At 37.4% G+C, this 5,215-nt stretch overlaps 1 long non-coding RNA gene across 1 annotated transcript; it reads left to right on the top strand.

Moving 5' to 3' along the window:
- Window positions 1-1,117: 1,117 nt before the first annotated feature.
- On the top strand, window positions 1,118-5,215 carry LOC113220550. The gene is made up of 5 exons (XR_003307401.1): window positions 1,118-1,480; window positions 1,980-1,991; window positions 3,283-3,362; window positions 4,485-4,533; window positions 5,044-5,215. It is a non-coding gene; the product is annotated as an uncharacterized LOC113220550 (long non-coding RNA).

Below are 5,215 nucleotides of genomic sequence, written 5' to 3'. Positions count from 1 at the left end.
AAAAAAAAAAAAAAAAAAAAGTGAGTTTTGGGGAAGAATAGTCAGCAGATGATTGTTGTGTGCTCTGCTAAGGGGCTTTTGACTGCCTGTGTGCTCTGCTAAGGGGCTTTTGAAGCCCACTGAATATTTGAGAAACGTATTTTTGACAAACTTGTAGTATATCCGTGTGTGTGGTATGTAATGATCAGAATAACCAACCATTGCAATTTGCCCAGGACTGAGGGTTTTCCTAGGATGTGGCATGGGACTTTCATGCCAAAACCAGGAAAAATCCAGGCAAACTAGGATGAGTTGGTCACCCTAAAAACTATTGTCATGCTGAACAAAATGAGGGTATCAGTGCCAGGAAAAACACAAGCATGGTGTAGGCAGTAGGGAAGAACCCAGTTGAGAGACATTGATAGTAAAATAGAAGTGATGATTTATATATTTAAGACCTGGAGATAAAGACATGTTATCCTTAAAAAGGAGAGAGGTCGTTTTCTAGAAGATGGTGTAGAAGAATTAAATAGTTATAGAAACTGTAACTATTACAGGCGTCTCATGCCTGTAATCCCAGCAGTTTGGGAGGCTGAGGTGAGCGGATCACTTGAGGCCAGGAGTTCAAGACCAGCCTGGGCAACATAGCAAGACTCTTTCTCCACAAAAAATTTAAAAATTAGCCAGGTGTTGTGGCATGCGCCTGTCCTCCTAGCTACTTGGGATGCTGAGGCAGGAGGATTACTTGAGCCTAGGAGTTCGAGGCTGCAGGGGGCTGTGATTGTACTATACTCCAGCCTGGGTGACAGATTGAAACAAGAAAGAAAAGTGAGATAATAGGATGAAGAGGTGGGAAGTATAGTTTCATTTAGTGAGTCTGGTGCAAAGTTAAAGACTAGTTATCCCGTAAGAGGGAAAGGCAAGAAAAGTTTAGCGTTTGATTGATTGATTGAGTGAGTGAGATGGAGTCTCACTTCGTCGCCCAGGCTGGAGTGCAGTGGTGCGATCTTGGCTTACTGCAGCCTCCACCTCCCAAGTTCCAGCGATTATCATGCCTCAGCCTCCCGAGTAGCTGGTACTACAGCTGTCTGCCACCACGCCTGGCTAATTTTTGTATTATTATTATTTTTTTTTAGTAGAGATAAGGTTTCACCATATTTGTCACACTGGTCTCGAACTCCTGACCTCAGGTGATCTGCCCGCCTTGACCTCCCAAAGTGCTGGGATTACAGGTGTGAGCCATAACGCCTGGCCCTAGTATTTTTAACTATTGGAAATGATACAGATGTCTTGAGGGAAAAATATGGCTTCATTTATAATGTGTTGAAGTGAAAAGAGAGAAATCTGTGTTTGATATTTAAGTCTGAGAATAACTTCAATAAAATAGCACATGGATTAAGATGAAATGTGAAAATTTATTTTCTCCCCCCTTCCATGTAGATTATTAAGTGACTCTCCATCTTGTAGAGAAAATGATTCAATACAATCAAGGAAAAATGAAGTATGTATAAATTTTTACTGCTGTAGTTATTTTAGTTGCATGTTTAAATATTTTAGTAATACCCATGTTTTTAAAAAGCTAATTTGATGCTTCTTTTGAAATCATGAGATGGCATTCCTTGTGTAATAGAGTTTAACATAGCATTGCAATGATTGATTTATGTGAATAGTTTCATTATTCAAGACATGATGGCTAGTACAAAGATGACTTTTACATGGCTTTAGGCTCAGTTGAGTGCCAAAAGTGATAGAATAAGTTTGTAAACAGCTATAATAACATTTAGAAAATTGACTTCTATAATCTGTAAATGAATGCAAAGCTAAATCATACATGTATATACACATACACATAAATGATGATGCTAAACATTTTTTCTTCAAACTTATGAAAACTAAAGCATTAGGTTGGATAATTTTGTTATGGTTTGTGTTTTAGGAATTTTACAGAATATAACCAGCATTTTAATATTCTAATGTGTTTTCTGTTTTGTTTTAAATAGGAAAGTCAAGAGGTATGTTGATGTTGTCAGATATATTGAAAAACTGAGAAAAACTCATCACTCTCGCAATGTTTAAATATAGTCATATCCTACCTAGCATTTTGGAGTACTACATTACCCAAGAGAGAAGTTCACAACCTTTTTTCTACCAAGTATCTCTTTTATTATTGTTCTGTGGCTCTGTTTAAAATATATATTATGTAATTTTGTTTTTGTTTATCAAGAACTTATAACTGGCAGCAAGAATTTCTGATTAGCATCTAATAACTGGTATGCTCAAATTATTGTAATGCAGTAGTAACCAAAAGCAATTAAACTTGACTAGTTCGTTAGCCTGTATATTTTTATTAAGGGAAAATAGAGTTTTGCTTAAGATAGATGCAATGTTTAAAACCATGGAGAACCTGATCACTAGAAGGAATAATGGAAAGAACGTTGCCATGGGAGTCTAATAGAACTGCATTGATTTTTGGCACTGCCACTTACTAGCTATTCTATCTTGGCCTGGTTATTTACCCTTTTTGAATTTCATTTTCTTTATCAAGTAGATACAATGCTACCATCTTTGTAGGATTGTTGTTAATATTAACAAGCCAATATTTGTAAAGTACCTGATATTTTACCAAAGGCACCACAGGAGCTCAAAATGTTAAATCCTGTAAAAAGTAAATAATGTTCCAGAAATGGATTACTTAATAGTTTCGGTAATTTTAGCTTGTTTAAAGACTTACGTGGCTAGAAAACACTACTGAGGAGATGGCTTATAATTAATTAGCTATCATTTATTCAAAAGTTATTGATTACTCCGCAGTAATATTACCAGCATTACATAGGAAGATATAAAAGAAGAGCTTATATTCTTACTTTCCACAGTAATGTATTTTTGAGCATATTCAGTTGAATACTCTGAATATTTGTTTTAGATGTGTTCATTTTTATCTGACTAGCACAAATAATGACAATATTTTCAAGCAAATAATTCATAGAAAAGCGGCAGAAGATATCAGAGGTGGTATTCTTTATAATGAATTTGAAACTTTCTGTCATAGAACAATTCTGCCAAAGTTAGAGCTTCTTATGCATGGTTACATAAGTGTGTTCATACATACATGTGTAAAGCAAGAGATGGGGGGAAATGTTTCCGTTTATCATATATAAGTCACATTAAGAAGATACAAATACTGTACCGTTATATAGGACGTTATGTTTAGTGGAAAGACAAAATAAGCTTATCATTTTCTTTAAGCCTCCCATCTTTAAATATGACCAAAATACGTAATTACAGTTTCTTGTTTTTTGACAGATTCAGAAAAAACTGTATACATTAGAAGAACATCTTAGCAGTGAGATACAAGCCAAAGAGGAACTGGAACAGAAGTGCAAGTATGTTTTGTAGATAATTAACTATTACTTTATAAAATTTAAGTTTAAACATTTACTGAAAAAAGGAGAGCGGCCAAGGTGGATGGATCACGAGGTCAGTTCAAGACCAGCCTGGCCAAGATGGTGAAATCCCGTCTCTACTAAAAATACAAAAATTAGCTGGGCGTGGTGGTGGGCGCCTGTAATCCCAGCTACTTGGGAGGCCAAGGCAGAGAATTGCTTGAACCCAGGAGACAGAGGTTGCAGTGAGCCAAGATCATGCCACTGCACTCCAGCCTGGGTGACAAAGCGAGACTCCATCTCAAAAAAGAGAGAAGAAAGAAATGGAGAGCTACAGCCTGGCGCAGTGGCTGATGCCTGTAATCCCAACACTTTGGGAAGGCAAGGGAAGCTACTTGGGAGGCTGAGGCAGGACAGTCGCTTGAACCTGAGAGGTGGAGGTTGCAGTAAGCTGAGATTGCAACACTGCACTCCACCTGGGGTGACAGCGTGAGACTCCGTCTCAAAAAAAAGGAAGACCGGGCACGGTGGCTCAAGCCTGTAATCCCAGCACTTTGGGAGGCCGAGACGGGTGGATCACGAGGTCAGGAGATCGAGACCATCTTGGCTAACACGGTGAAACCCCGTCTCTACTAAAAATACAAAAACTAGCTGGGCGAGGTGGCGGGCGCCTGTAGTCTCAGCTACTCGGGAGGCTGAGGCAGGAGAATGGCGTAAACCCGGGAGGCAGAGCTTGCAGTGAGCTGAGATCCGGCCACTGCACTCCAGTCCGGGCGACAGAGCAAGACTCCGCCTCAAAAAAAAAAAAAAAAAAGGAAAGAAATGGAGAGCTCTGGCTGGGCACAGTGGCTCACACCTGTAGTCCCAACACTTTGGGAGGCCAAGGGAGTTACTTGGGAGGCTGAGGCAGGACAGGCGCTTGAACCTGGGAGGCAGAGATTGTAGTGAGCCGAGATTGCGCCACTGCATTCTAGCCTGGGTGACAGAGCAAGACTTCGTCTCAAAAAAAAAAAAAAAAAAAAAGGAGAGCTACACAGTAATTATATAATTACTTTTAAATTTATAGACTATGTTTTATTGTAAATTAGAAGTTATTTACTGTTTCATTTTGAAATTCTTTAGATCTGTTAATACTCGCCTAGAAAAAACAGCAAAGGAGCTAGAAGAGGAGGTAATGTTGCCTCACTTTTTTATTAACATTTTCGTTAGTAAAAATCTTTGATGTCTGGACTTACCTAAGGAGCTCTGTTAGTACCATAGTAATACATACCTTGAAACCCACCTTGTAGTATTGGTGGATAGAACTAAATTATGGGAAATCATGTTATAAATAGGGTTCATTCTATTATGTTTTTGCAAACTTGAGTTAATTTAGTATGTGTAGATATTTCAAGGGAAAAAAAGCTATTCATAACATTTTAGGCCAAAGTATTAAATAATAATAGTTCAGTAGTCATGGAAAGTTACATGAAGTTTGAATAGTAAACAAAATATTTATGGTCTTTATGATTTAAGAGTGGTATATGCTAGTTTACAATCATGGAAAGCATTATTACAGTTTTAACAAAAAAGTGATAGCCTTTTTGAGATCTTTTTTATCTATTTGGAATAACGAGTATTTTTTGTTTTGATTTTATTTTTATACATACTTTTTTGATAATAACTTTAAGCATTATTTCAGATTACCTTAAGGAAAAGTGTGGAATCAGCATTAAGACAGTTAGAAAGAGAAAAGGCGCTTCTTCAGCACAAAAATGCAGAATATCAGAGGAAAGCTGATCATGAAGCAGACAAGAAACGAAATTTGGAAAATGATGGTTTGTGTTGTAGAATATTAATTATCAAGAAAAAAA

The sequence above is a fragment of the Piliocolobus tephrosceles genome, unplaced genomic scaffold (genome assembly GCF_002776525.5).
Source record: "Piliocolobus tephrosceles isolate RC106 unplaced genomic scaffold, ASM277652v3 unscaffolded_3392, whole genome shotgun sequence".
Lineage (NCBI taxonomy): Eukaryota > Metazoa > Chordata > Mammalia > Primates > Cercopithecidae > Piliocolobus > Piliocolobus tephrosceles.
The sequence above is the reverse complement of the archived record's forward strand: the minus strand, read 5'-3'. Positions and strand labels throughout refer to the sequence as shown.